The 13,336-nt window shown below is 44.8% G+C and overlaps 1 protein-coding gene and 1 long non-coding RNA gene across 21 annotated transcripts in view; one reads left to right on the top strand and one right to left on the bottom strand.

The window, feature by feature from the left end:
* The window catches only part of SPECC1 (sperm antigen with calponin homology and coiled-coil domains 1), a 97,284-nt gene that overhangs the window by 82,443 nt on the left and 1,505 nt on the right, over positions 1-13,336 (bottom strand). For 7 of the 20 annotated variants that reach the window (XR_005814028.1, XM_040532730.1, XM_040532722.1 and 4 more), the window contains one exon: positions 12,774-12,889. The exons of 3 other annotated variants lie outside the window; for them this stretch is intronic. The gene's annotated coding sequence lies outside the window, so the exon portion shown is untranslated. Of the gene's footprint in view, positions 1-986; positions 1,006-3,465; positions 3,851-9,262; positions 9,734-12,773; positions 12,890-13,035; positions 13,145-13,336 lie in introns of those variants that run through there. 10 more of the 20 variants (XM_040532723.1, XM_040532739.1, XM_040532741.1 and 7 more) reach the window with 7 other exon arrangements.
* On the top strand, positions 3,995-11,616 carry LOC121057944. The gene is made up of 2 exons (XR_005814030.1): positions 3,995-5,555; positions 6,750-11,616. It is a non-coding gene; the product is annotated as an uncharacterized LOC121057944 (long non-coding RNA).

Raw genomic sequence — 13,336 nt, 5'->3', positions numbered from 1 at the left:
GAGCACAGGGCTCCCCTTCCTCTACATTATGAGCAACTGCTGCTCAGCCAGTCCTTCTCCCTCCCCTTCAGGGTGGCAGATGGAAGGAAGCACACAGCCCATGGAAACTCCCTTTATCTCCAAAGGCACTTTCTTTACCTGCGGTTACAGTGGCAAGAGAATCTCTCATTTCTGTGTTATTTAAAGCGTTTCTTGCTTATTTCCTTAGCATTCCTAATTTTCTAAATGGATATTTATTAACCAGGATATAAATACACCAAATGGTTACGAGCACCTGTAAACAGCAGCAGAAATGGTCTAGGCAAAGACAGCTCCAGGTAGCCACAAACGCCAGCTTTCTGGCCATCAGCTTCCCAAAACCATCCCAACCAGACTGCCAGGCCCCAGGTCGGCCGCTGCAGGCCTCCAGTTCTCAACATGGCTGAAAATAAAATCCTCTCTTCCCACAGCAGCCATTAGGGTCACTGATGATTTTTCCAGGCACGGACGGATGAGAGCAGCACGAAACCTCCTGTCCATCCTCCCCCACAGAAGTTCTCCCTGGAGGTTTAATTTGCGAATTTTTTATGCTTAGTTAGATCTCAAAGAATGCAGAAATCACAACAAAACCCTCGTTGGGTGCATATGGACAAAGAATATACTTAGCTGTATTTCCCTTGTCCTCGTTCTACATTACTGGCCGTTCAGAAGACAGGAAAAAATCATGCAGCTTTGCTACTTCTCTAGCTAAAATACCCAGGAATGTCATCCAGCAGTGATTGATGCTTAAAAAAAATAAAAAAATCAAGCGGAAGCTGTACTCTGAAATGGCTGGGAACCATCTCCCGCAGTAATTTAAATGCTGGTTGTACGTGGATATTCGATTTTCTCCTCCACCCTCACACTGATTATCTAACCAGTCCCCACCACGCATCTCAGAAGAGAAGCTATGCTTCCTCCCTGCGACCCCCGATCTTACAAACATGGGGATAAGGAAACAAAAATACCAACTGATCTGTAATTTTCTGTGCTCGTGAAGCCCTCCAGAAGACAGCAGCAGCTACCAGCTGGATGGGACAAAACCTGAAGAAGTTGTGAAGCACAGCAGGGTGCCGGCCATCAGCAAACCATCCAGCACGGTTCTCTGGTGCACGGGGCTCTTGTCTCAGTAAGGCTGAAATGACAGAGGACTGATAAGATCTTTCACTAACTTCAGGGCAGAGACGTGGACTTGAACGTGGCAATTCTGAATCATGCACACCACGTTATCGATGGCTGCGTGCAAGGGAAGAAACTCGACCAGAAGGGAAAGGACGGGAGCACGCATTCGTGGGCGGCATGTTCTCAGGCTGGGGCAGTGTAAAGGAAAGCATGGAGCAGTGCAATACTGCGTAGAGGTTTTATGGTCAGTGTATCGCGGATGGGAACAAGATGGTTTAGAACCATTCCAAGGTAGCTACTACCCAGTAATCCAGGTTGTCTAACTGCTGTCCCAGGGAACACAGCACAAAACGAGTGACACATCTGGTTAACACATCTCGTTTTGCCAACAAGGAGGAGGAAAAGGTTTCATTTCAGATAGAGCAAGAGCTGCGTAATTGCTGAAGAAATGAAGAATAATTACACGTGGTTGGCTGGGTAATTACCTGCCATTACATTTTCCTGTAGCATAGGGGGTAGCTACAGGTACAAGAAAGGGAAGGAAGGATGCTGTTTTAGCATGGCAGACATGCCCAGCATGCCGCTATGCGGTTATCCGGCCCGGTGCGTGCACACACACTTGCAGGTCCCCTGTGTTCTCCAAGCATCCGTGGATGACACCGCGGTCAGTGCACTAGCTTGGGATTCCACCCGATTCTATCCTCAGCTCCATCACAGCTTTCCTGTACTACCTCAGCCATTTCCCATTTATAGAAACAGGCTCACTCCCCACACAGCAGGTTTATGAAGACAAACACATGAATGAGCAGCATTCACGTGCCTTGCAAAGAAACCCCACTGAAAAACAAAGTAAAAATGAGAGATCAACATCTGTCACAGAGTGCACGACAACCCTGCAGATTGCCGCATGCTGGGATGTTTCCCTGACTCCCCTTTTCCATCCATCACGATGAGGAGAAATAAAGAGACCTGGAAGCTATCCCTAAAGGAGATATTTATCCTCCATTAAGTGCAGAGTGGGTCACTTATTAACTGCAATAAATGGGCAGCTTCTGAACTTCTATGAGTGGTGATGTGAACTAACTGAAAGGTTTCTTCAGGAAGAAGACAACAGCAGCAAATTCCAAAACTGCAGGAGAAGCTAGAGGACTTCTGCATTTTAGAAATATTCACACTGAAGAGGAACAGAACAGATTTAAACAATGGTATCCGGGGATTATGACTATGACTTACAGGACCGCTGAGGGACTGGAAGGCCCACCTTGGTGCACTGCATAATGAAATGAAATTTTAGAACTGAGCAAAGACAAGAGGTTGCACACGTGCACGTTAAGATGAGGTGTCCCTCTGTTAGTTAGCTGTCAAGTTCTGTCAGCAAAAACCAGTACATTTCAGCAAATCAGCCATCCTCTCTCCAGCTGAGCTTACAGGGACAGAAAGTACCTCATAATTTAGAAAGGGTGGAAGAACAACGTACAAAACAGTATTTGGGAGGTGAGACAAAGTATTAGGAGGGGACATCCAGAAGAACTTAAGACAGCGTACAAAAGAAAGGGGTAGAGAATCCCTGCTTTCAAACCAGTTCTACCAGTAATCCCTCACTGCTCCATACACAGGACTTAATTAACATCTCTATAACTCTGCAGAGCTATGTTACCTGCTATACAAACGCTGTTATTATCGCTATTGTTACTACGATCGAGCTTCAGCCCAGAGACCAATTTTAAGGCCAACTGTTAGGCTGCTACATGTAAAGGTCCTGCTGAGAATCCCAGCAGCTCTTTGCTCTGCTCTCACAAGAGGGGACCCGCCTGGCACGCTCCCCGGGGCTTTCGCTGCTCCCCTGCAGAGCAGCGAGCTGCCAAAGCTATTTGCTTAGCGGCTTGTTCCTTTCTGCCCTTTCCCGACTGGACTAGGTGAACATGCAGTAGCAGAGGCAAGCGGGCTTGTGCTCCTGCTTGTTTAACTGTTGGAGCACAACGCTAAATTCCCAGAGAAGAAAGGAGATGTAGGCACAGAAATCGCTTCTTCCCCTCTGTCTCTAGACTCCACGTAGCCGAGCAGAAGCAAATACAGTAGGCAGCTCTCCAGACTCACTTTTATGTTGTTGTAATGGCTTTTACATCACCCCCAGCACATTTTCTGCTAACGCAGAATTGTTTGCACCGTACATTTCTTGTTTCAAGCAATTTAGTTTTAATTAGTCAGATATTACGAAAAAGCGTTGCTGAGCAAAACAGGTACATTCACTCCCGGATTACATTGCTGCTCCCACAACCCCACTAGAGATGATACAACTCCCACCTTAAAAAATAAAATACTTACAGTAAAAGCTTGTCCTCTTTTCTGCATTAAGAAGAAAGCTGTCTCCCACTAGCTTCTGACAGCATGTGCAAGCCAGACTGAAAATTCAGGGCTTGAGTTCTTCCCTGAGAGGAAAACCACATTGCAGCGAGACACAGAGAGCTGCTTGAGAAATGATTCACATACGGAAGCAAGCTGGCTTCACCAGCGCTTTGGCATTCAGCACACACGCGCACACATATGCACACTTGCTTACTCAGGGGAAAGAGAAATATTATATTTTCATCAAAGCAAGGAAGATTTATGCAAGAAAGCCGTTTATATCCACTCCAAAACCCGAAGGTGCTTCAATCCATAAAGCAGGCAGTTTCTTTCAGTATCTCCTCATCCCGGCAGCAGAGCTGGGCACTGGGCAGAGGGCATAAGCCCCAGCCTGGTCTGCGTGATCCAGTCAGCTAAAAACATGCGGTAACTACAGCGTAGGAAGGGCAAGGAGGTGGCCATAGCAAGAAGGCATTTTGCAGAGGAAATCACAGGGACAGCTTCCAGAAACTTTTATATTCCACACTAAATCTCTCCCACGGAATGCCAGCAGTCACAGCCAGAACAGCTCACGACATTTCCCGTGCCTGCACCATTGTTACAAAAAAATGAAAAGGTGTGCGTATGTGTGTGTACGTGTGTGTGTGTGTGTGGAGGGAAGATGCATTAAGACAAAGTCTTCTGCAAGAAGAAGTGGGTAGAAACAGTCCTGAGCAACTTCTCGTGAGCTGACCAAAAAGCGTCAGTCTGTTCTTCATTTAGAAGAGAGCGACTAAGGGACAAGGGGAGCAACGCTCAGGAATATCCCACTTGCTTAATCTGAGGAGCATTTCGTCTCTGACAACGGGCAGGGCCAGAGGTTCTAACAGGGTTAGATCAAGCAAGGACAGCATCAAGTTAGAGGAAGCAGAGAGGATGCAAAGAAAAATCAAACCCAGATGTACATTTCAACCGAGAAACCTGAGGTGTTTAGAACAGGGATTTTTGTTTGAGGCTGTGCAGAGGGAGATGTTTGCTCCCCGGGGGATGTCTCTCACCTAAGACTGAAACTACAGATCAGGAACCTCCTCCTGGGCTGCAGCAGGGGCTCTGTGAACCACCAGTGAGAACCGAACATACCAGCAATGCTGATGCTACGGGAGCAACCTCACAGTAACAGAGGCAAGATTTACAACACGATCCTTGAACAGTTGCTGCAGCTGAATAGTTCAACCTCACCGCACCTTTTGGAACTCTGTATTCTAAGTTCCGAAGGGACTGAAAGGAAGCTAATGCTATGCCATGGGTTAATTTACTTTTCAATTCAATGTTGGCACCATTATTGTTATTGCAGAGCAACCAGACCTTAAAACATAGACTGAGTCCAAGCCGAGTCCCTTCTAAACATTACGATTTTGGATCCAACTTTGAGATATCCCTGAGAGTGGGAACTCTTACCTTCAGACCTTAAAACACCAGAACAAGAAAAAGACCACACCATGACTTACTTCACAAATGATAATGGCAGGTGCCAAGCATACCCTATCAGCTCCAAACCCCTGAACACTCACCCCATCGTGCCGGCTGCTACTGGAAGTTCCCACCTACCTGCAACACCAACCCTTCTATCCAGCCTGCCTCGCGCCGGTACTTCACTACCTGAGGACGGACTGCGTGATCACAGGCAGAACTTACCCATCCCATATTTCTATACCTCTAATATTTAGATACTATTCACAGCTCAGATAAGACAGCAGTACTTTCTGTCATTCCTATTAACCAAATTCTGGTAGATAGTGATCTACGCGAACCGTTTCTCCTCCCCAGGGAAGCAACACTACGTTCAGTGCTGTGTGCACAGACAGTGAGGTCGCCCAGGTACGCAGCTCAGCACCCTCTGCTGCGATGACGGACCACCTTCAAAGCTGGGCAGATACAGCTGGAAACTACTGACAGAAGATTGCAGACCCCTGGACCTGAGCACGTAAACGAGAGGGCCATCAGCTGCACGCACCCTGCCACAAAGCCTCCTTGTCTGAAGAAAACAAGCACTGGCAGGACCGCAGCACGCTGTCTCTTTGCCACTGCTGGTGAGTTCTTGTGGGCTCGGGGGGAGAGCAGCCTTGTCAGCTCGGTAGGTTTTCAGGCCAAGAGAAATAAACAACTGAGATGAGGGGTGTGGGGAGGAGAGAGGAGCTACTATATTTCGTTCTCAAAGATTTTTTTTTAGCTTTGATAAACACAACTTGACCAAAACCTAAACATGAAAATGTTTGGGTGTGAGGGATAGTCCCAGCATTTACATGCTGCAGCTTTCGCAGACAGGCTAGAGTAGTGCCACACAACTTCCCCAGACCCAGCAAGACCAGACAGTACTTGTTTATTTAGGTTTTTTGGTAGCACTTATTGCTATAATTATCTGATGTCTTTACTTAGACCAAAGAATTATTCAACACAAAACCTTCTGGATTGAAAAATTGCCTTTCTGTTTAATGAACAAAAACAGACAGCTCAAATGAGTTGGCTAAGGTCATAAAGAAAGGCTGTGGCCTGTCCAGGGCATTAACTGTAATTACTTTCACACAGCTGGGATGAGAAAACAATTTCAAGCAGCAATATATATATTTTTGTATATATAAATCTGCCAGGGTCTCACTCAACTTGTACGTTTGGTTGATAGCCAAAAGGACAGTTAGCATATTGCTTGCGTGGTCAACCCACTGCCCCCGTGACTCTGCAACAAGGGACAGGAGTCATACTAAACCCCGCTCATCAACGCACCTTCAAAATTCTGTATTTGAGGAATTTAAATGCTTTGTGTTGCAACCTGCATCGTCTGGGCAGTTTGACAGGAACGAACACGGATGACACACAACTTAATGGAGTGGGCAAAGGGCAGAACTTCTGGTGGCACAGCTCATTTGAGATTCAAATGCACAAAGAGCGTGGAAAAAAAGGGCTCATACACGGAACAAGATTAAAAATATCTTTGCATTTACAGATATTTATGCTATGTTTAACTGCTTTTGTGCACGCAACAGCCTTAATTACAAAGAGAGAGATTCCATAAGCAAGGCTATTATGTCAATAACAATGTCTTCTTAAAGCAAGTCTCTAATTCAGTTAGAAGACTTGGAACAGCACTGTCTGGAGTTATAAAACCAAAAGTAATTACAGAGGAAAGGCTGCACCAGACAGTGGGTATTAGTGGAGCCAGGCCATGGCTTTACTCCCTCTTTCCTCCTTTTTGTACATAACTGATACAAACTTCTTTATTTTCTCAGTCCCACTACAGATGTCAGGAAGTTCAAGCAGCCAGTCGACATTTGCAGAATGAATCATGGGGCACCGCTTTCCACTCTGACAAAAACAACTGCTGTTCAGTTAGCGAGATGATGCTGATCAAATGGGTGGATAGAAAAAGTGAGCTCCCGGAACCGCTGCCAAAAAGGCTCCGCCAGCACAAGGAAGCTGTGCGCACTCCCTTGAAGAACTCTGATTTTTTCCTGTCCTTATTCTGCAGTTTCATTTTCCCATTTATTTACCTGCAGAGCGCAGCCTGTGGGACAGCTACCAGCTTTGTCCCCTAACTAGAGAAAACACTTTTGCTGGAAGAAGCTAGAATCGTTAAAGCTGGAGGAAAGCAGATATGATTTATGGAACACGGAGTGCTACAGGAGACAGAAAAAGCAGCTTCCTTTGTTGCCTGTTGCCAAAATTTCAGAAGACCAGACAACAACTTTCAAATTTCCAAGGGAACAGCCACTAAGTACGTCAAAAATAGAGTTAGGAAACTGCCTGTTTCAGAAGTCAGAGTCTGTAAGAGGAGCCAGCATTTTTCAGTATTTCTGTCATTTCCGACCAGATCACTGAAGAGTTAAGAGACATCTATCTACCAACAAAACCCAGCCCCCAGAACATGACAAAATGAGGAAGGAAATCTACGTGGCAAAGAAATATTCACGTATTCACTGTCATTCAATTATTTAAAATAAGTCTCTCGTTATTTTTGCACAGTTTTATCCAGAGAAGTTATTTTTCCCTCTACAGTTTTCAAACATCTCTGCACTTTCTTAGGCATAAGAGGCACAGCAGCAGACCAGGGATAGCTTCACTACAGTCACCCTTCTGTTCAAAAGCAGATAAATCTGAATGTGTGAAAAATGCAATACTCGATGCTCTTCTCTGAAAGGGAGAGATAAGACTTCCCATGTTCTTTCTGACTTAACTGAAAATTCTGATTTCAATGTTGAAATGAAAGAGTTCGAAGAGGGGGAACATCTCCATTCTTTATTATTCTTCAGTGCTCATTTTCTGGTGCATAGGCTGTAATACAGCACTCATTAACACTGACAATTACCATATTCAAGTTGCACAGCAAGTTCCTTCTACCTACACGGGAAAAATACAGCACAACCCTATTTGCTCCCTTTGCTTATTGTCCGAGACGGATCACGTGCTGGAAAAGCTAGCGTTTGATCACCTAACAGGAGAGGAATTGGGACAGGTATCCATTAGAAACGCTAACGAGCCTCCAACAGAAAATCATTTCATTAAGTTTTGGCTGATCGCTAACAATAGAGAGCTGTGCAGGAAAATTAAGGACTGGAGAAGATGTGTGCTGGAGGCTGCCTGAGAACTAAATCCCCAATGGGATGGGGTAGGAATGCCCCACTGCTTTGAACTTTTTGGCGCATTTGAGGGAGATGCAAATAAAAGACCTGAGTTGCCAGCTTCATTTCAGAGGGACTTGCACTAGAACTGCTGACAGCCCTGAATGGAGACAGAACCGCGGGGTACGCCTGGGTGCATGGAGAGCATCACAGGGAGCCCAGCAGCAACAAAAATTAGGACAAATTAACACAAAAAGGATGAAGCACAAGGAGTTCAAATCCCAGGGGACAAACAAGCCCTCTAATGTAGATCAGGATTTCAGAAAAAAGGGTATCTGTAAGGTTTGATACCCTATATAGTAATATCCTAGAGTTTCCATTTGTTCTTACTCTCTGCATTTTTTAATAGGTTATTTAAACGGAATCAGCTAATCACTGCAGCAGCTTAGGAACGCTTACCTGTTTTAAAGGTAGGAAAACAAAGGCAGCTAAATTATTGGCAAAATATCAAGATCTAGTAAGGATCTATGGTACCCATTGATTTTAGGTCCTACATAATAAGAAGTCAGCAGTTTCGCAAAAGACAGGCGTATTGGTATAGATTAGGCACCCAGAAACGGAGCAGAAAAGTTTGGCTTTGGTGGCCCAATCAAAGCCAGGAAAAGGGAGAATCTAAACTACAGCAATTCATCGCTTCCAGACGGCTCGTATGAATGAACGTTTGCTGCTGCTTCAACTTTTAAGTCAGCTTAGCACACTGCAGAACTATGCAGCTGAAATGTGAAGTACTCAAACACTGAGATCCCTCCAATATTAATTGTCATGTTACGGAGTAAGTGTTGAGAAACACGCAGTGATATAATGCAAACAAATCCCATTCTGAGATCCTGGCTCTGCTTTCAAGATTCCTTACGACAGTTAGGAGCTCTCAGTTACCAATCATAATTACTTCAGATTTGGAACTCTCAGTCCACATTTGGCACACTATAAACATCTTATTACAACTAAAATCAATAGTGAGCATTTTTAAACGCAGCAAAGGGATCTTCACGTGTGGATCATGTCGCCTAAGAGGCAGGTAAGGACAAATATCCATAGAAGAGGTGGAACTCTTTCGGCCACAGAGGTAGTAGGCAGCGCTGCCTGCTCTGGCTCTGGCATGTCGGTTGTCCCCACACACTGACCTGCAAAGTGAATGCAAATTGCTCCTCTCCTCAAGGTCAGCCTTCCGCGTTCTTGTCCGGCGCAGCTACACTGAAGAGCCTGTTACATGAACGGACCTCGCTCGCCGAACGGTGAAAGATGGAAGGCCAGAAGCAGCAGGTACAGCCACAGCTAACGAAGTGGGAGAGCAGCAGAAAGAGGTGCTCAGCTTTCCGAGTCGCTATAAAAGCAAATGATAATTTAAAATCTCCAGCAGATAGCGAGATAGGAGGGTAATGATCCAAGATATCAGTGCATGAAAAGGAAGTATCCTATGGAGCCTGTGACCAGTCACCATAACCAGTTTCATAAATAAATGAAAGCAGAACAACCCCTGAGGTCACAGAGTTAGCGTGAGGGACATGAGTGACCGGCCACTTGGAGAAGCCTGCAGAAACAACTGGCGTTACAGAGCAAAAGGACTGACTGGCCAAGCACGCAGGAGCTTGGGAGAGAAAGCTGATAGGAGGGAAGGAGGGGAAGATTAGGGTATTAAAGACAGCAGCAAAGTCACTCTAGATAGTAGCTAACTAGCACTGCTAGCCTGGTACGCAACAGCTGAAGGCCTAGGGCAAAAAGCAGCAGTTTGGGAATACAAAGAAAGAGGAGAGAACATAAAAGCCAGCTCATTGTTTTTCTACTCCAGGCCGAATCAGCCCAAACACCTCTGCCTGTTTCTATGGCAGAGCACCTCAGTTTTGCATCCTTCATGAGGAGTAATTAGTTCACTTGTTGGCAGAATCAATAGAAAGGCCAAGTGTTGGACTGATCAAGGAAAGCGCCATTCTTCTCTTCCTGCAGGAGCTTGCTGGTAAAGGCGTGCTTCCTAAGGCAGGTTTGGTCCCTCGTTGCATATTTAACTGTCCTTTTTCTCCAGCCTGAGGACACCAGATTCCAGAATCATCAATCCAAAGACCTTCCAGTACCGTTAACATCCACTGCTATTAAAAATAAGAAATACATTACATTTCCTCTTCGATATTGTGGCTGATCTCATTGAAACCATGAAAACAACAGCCTAAATACTTTGCCCTGTGGTATCTCAAGGAGCTGGAAGCCTTCTACCAGCGAGAAACTCTTGCAGCAGTTACCATGGTGACACCCGTAATAGATATTTAAAGGCAGCTCACCCGTAATCACACCTATTAGGTACCAAGCAGCTTTGGTACGAAAGACATAAAAAGCTTGAAACCAGGGAACTGGGCCTAGGGATGGTGTAAGAGGACGGGAAATTTATGGAGAGGGACCTGCTTATACCGCCGCTCGGCTGGGCACCAAGGGCTCCTTCTGTTCAAATCTGAAACAGCGCTGAAGTTTGCAGAATGAACTGTTTTTAGCAAGTCATTTAAAATTTTATTCTGACGGCCACGTTTCAATAGCAGGAGCTCTATAAACCCTTACAGGGTTGCCCTGGCCAGAATAGGAAGCTGTGCTACGGCTCACAGGGCTGCTGGAGACCACTCTGCCCATCACAGCCACCCAACGGGGCTTCCTCCCAGGAGGGGAACATCACTGTGGGCACTGCTGCTCCCTGCACCCGCCCAGGGGCCGACACCACCAAACCTGCCCGGCTCCGGCCGGGTGGGCAAAGGAACGGGGCCAGGCTGCTTTTTGAACACCACTGCGCATTTGGAAACACAGATCCGGATAGATAAGCAGCATCCTTGGTGAACTAGAAATATAAACATCAAATAATTTCTTGAGGATCGAATGTAACAAAGAGAGTCCGCAGGATCAGATCTCCAGCTATGGAACCACTTCATCACCAAGCTGGCTATGCCTATGCAGCAGTTATCAAATTGAGACTTCCTTTCTCTTTTTGCTGCATATTTCCATGACAACTTTCCCCCCCACCAGTACCAACTTCTTTCTATTGGAAAGGTCTCTCAAACGAGAATTTAGGCTTCTATAGCAACAGCTAAAATCCCTGGGAGATGATGATGTCTGAAGCCTTATGCAGATCTTTTTTTAGACCGTGAGTTACAAGGCAAGTGCATTTTGAATTTCATGGAGGAAAACAAAAGTATGCTTAATATCAGGGAGATGGGAAGAAGGGAACAAGAAGCTTGCTGAAGTGGGACAAACACCAAGGAAGCACGTTACTTTCGAAAAGGATGTGAGCTTTGAGATCTAAAACGTCAAAGAGAGAAGAAAGACGGGATCAAACAGCTTGAAAACCCACATCCTGCTCCTTCTCTCAGAGTTACAAAGCAGAGTCACAAGGAACAGTCTGCTGATTCTAAAAGGAGATCTTATTTAAACACACATATCTGTATCTCTGCAGCCTCACACATTGACCTGGAGAAAAAAATAAATAAATCAGGCTGTCCTTTCAGTTTTAACTCCTATATAGCTGCCATCTAGCTACAGTCAGATCTTTTATTAGTACTTTAGTTTTGGCCATCACAGTGACAGGATTCACCAGCATGGAAAGGCTTTTCACCTCAGAAAAAAATAACTGCACTCTCAAACATAAAGTTGGTGAAATTCATAGAAGCCAAGGGAAGTATAGACATTAAAGCAACTTCCAGTCACTGAATTTAGGGATATTTCACAAAGCACTTTACTTCTCTAATGCCCTTTTAAACCTAAGATGTTAAAATCTTATTAAAAAAATATTACATTCACAAGCTGGATGGGAAGTAAGAAAGCACCAGCCTAAATTTATAGCTGAGGGTACTAGAATGGAAATGTGAAGTGGTACTTGCAGAACCACGCTCAGAGCCCAGCAGGCTCCCACACAGCCCCTTTACAGCCACTGGAAGCCTCTTTGCTACAGGAGAGGCAAGGTCTGCAGCGTGACCAACTAACACGATTGCAAAACAGCCGTATTTTCTTCTGCTTGTGGTGCGACTGAATGCTTCTCCTTTTTCCCCCCCATGAAAGCATCAGTTAATCTGTCCTCTCCTCCTCTCATTTGCCTAGGTCATCGTAGTTCTGGTAAAGAAAAAGGCGGCAGACAGGTAGGTGTAAAAGTGAAAAAGAATGGATTAAGCTAGTTATTTTTAACTTCCATCTTCAGCCACCTCCTGCCCAGTTAATTTCACAAAAGACTCTGGGAACCGTCCATGTTTTACAAAAAGTTGAGAGCTATGAAAATTTTTTGTTTTTAAATGGCAACGCTAAAAATGACAGACAAAGCTTATTCAAAATGATGGAGCTCTACAACTAAGAGCCATGCACAACTACGATTTCAGACAAAAATGTTCTTTCCAAGGTTTAGACTCTCTGCCCTTTGGGATCTCGTTTGGAGAAGTGTTGGATGAAGGCTGGATCACTGTACAGGTCAAGTGGAATAGAATTATTTCATATCCCTACGTGCTGCCCTCTGCTGAAATGCTGAGCACATTCGTGCATTGGGTCCATCACAGGCCAGTGAAAAACTAATGATCAGCTGCACCTAATGCTGTCGTCACACAGGGGAGAGCTGCTCACACAAAATGGAGATGTTTCATCTGGGACTAGGCGAGGATAAAAATAACCTAAGCTCACCTGTAATAACCTGTACTGGCCTTGACAGTTCCAAGATGAAAGCGTGACTTCAGGTACATCGGTCAGATGGTAAGAGCCTGGTGAAGGAAGAGGATCAATGCCCTGGCTGCACACGTCTGTAGTGATGAAGGTTCACAGGTTTATGGAAAGTTCATACAAAAAGAAGAAACAGATTAAAATTCCAAATGAATAACTTATCAAAGATGTCTCAAACTCGCAGATTCTCTCTCAAGGGCTTAATGCTCCATCTGATTTCACTCACGTGAGAAGTCCTTTCAGGCTGCTGAGATTATCCAGTCAAGGACATGTGTTTGTTCATACATGGAACAGAAAAGAACGTGTATGGGAACAGGAGAAAACTATTTCAATACCTAATGGGATAAATTATATATATTTAAATCAAAATGTGTATGTATAAATAAATATAACTATTATAAACAAATATTTTGTAAATATATTTCTAGGAAAAAATAATAATATTTCCAAGCAACTCTAAAACCGTGATTTTGTCCAAAACCCAGGAACAGATAAAAGAAAGCAAAAATAATATTCCAGCTATACAT

This window comes from Cygnus olor, chromosome 20 (assembly GCF_009769625.2).
Source record: "Cygnus olor isolate bCygOlo1 chromosome 20, bCygOlo1.pri.v2, whole genome shotgun sequence".
Lineage (NCBI taxonomy): Eukaryota > Metazoa > Chordata > Aves > Anseriformes > Anatidae > Cygnus > Cygnus olor.
This window is presented reverse-complemented; position numbering and strand designations above follow the sequence as displayed.